Source organism: Gavialis gangeticus, unplaced genomic scaffold, assembly GCF_001723915.1.
Source record: "Gavialis gangeticus isolate Ggan-Ray unplaced genomic scaffold, GavGan_comp1, whole genome shotgun sequence".
Classification (NCBI taxonomy): Eukaryota; Metazoa; Chordata; order Crocodylia; family Gavialidae; genus Gavialis; species Gavialis gangeticus.
The window spans coordinates 159,979,788-159,980,982 of NW_017728992.1; positions in this window are offsets into that span (position 1 = coordinate 159,979,788).

Genomic DNA, 1,195 nt, shown 5'->3' on the forward strand with positions numbered 1-1,195 from the left:
CACTTCAGGAGGGATGTGGACAACATGGAGAGGGTCCAGAGGAGGGCCACTTGCATGATCAAGGGGCAGCAGGGTAGGCCCTACGAGGAGAGGCTATGGGACCTGAACCTGTTTAGCCTCCAAAAAAGAAGGCTGAGAGGGGATCTGGTGGCCAGCTGTAAATTTGCCAAGGGGGACCAGCAGGCACCAGGAGTAACAAGGAATAATGGCCATAAGTTGACTGAGAGTAGATTCAGGCTAGTTATCAGGAGGCATTACTTCACAGTCAGGGTGGCTTGGAGCTGGAACCAACTTCCAAGGTAAGTGGTGCTCGCCCCTACCCTGGGGGTCTTGAAAAGGAGGCTAGACAATCACCTAGCTGGGGTTGTTTGATCCCAGCATCCTTTCCTGCCCATGGCTGGGGGTCAGACTTGATGATCTGCTTTGGTCCCTTCCGACCCTACCAACTAAGAAACTATGAAACTATGCCCCTTTAAGAGAGCCAACTCTCCCCCCTTAGAATACCAGCCCCTTTTATCTCTGGGCACCTTGTGAGCTCCTAGAGTCTTACTGCATTTGAAGGTAGCAAAGCAGGCAGCCAGATGCATGGGGCCACTCTCTGGTGCAGGAGCACCTTCTCCTGGCAGTTGCCAAAGAGAGAGTGACCCCCAGTCAGTCTCAGCCCTGAGCTTACATGTGCCGTGGGCTCTGACCCCTTCCGGTCAGCTGACCGCCTGTAGGTGCCAACTAATCACCTTGTTAGCCTGTTACTCAGGCAACTTGCAGCTGTGGGGTTCTGTGTAGCCTGCCAGGGTCCTTTGCTAAGCTCTTAAAGGCACAGGCACCCCTAGATACCCTGTGACAGAAGGCTTTGGCCAATTTTAGGGCTTCCTTGGAGGATTATTGTTGGTGCCTTTGGACCTCTGCTGAATGCCCCCTGCCAGGTCCCCAGTGAATTGTTCCAGTACTATCATATCTATCACCTCAGCTAGGGGGCGTGTCTCTGGCTTGAGCCATTTTTGGACTAGATCTTTTAAAGTCTGTAGTAGGACACATGGTCATTTTTCTTCTTTTTCCTTCTTTGCCCGGAATCAGATGCAGCAACTTTCAAAGGAGATTTCCATCCTATACAAAATAGCCTCCTTCAATTTTTTTTATAAGTCATCTGCCTCTTCCTGGGATAAGGCCCCTATAACCAGTGTGTGCTTGCCCTGTC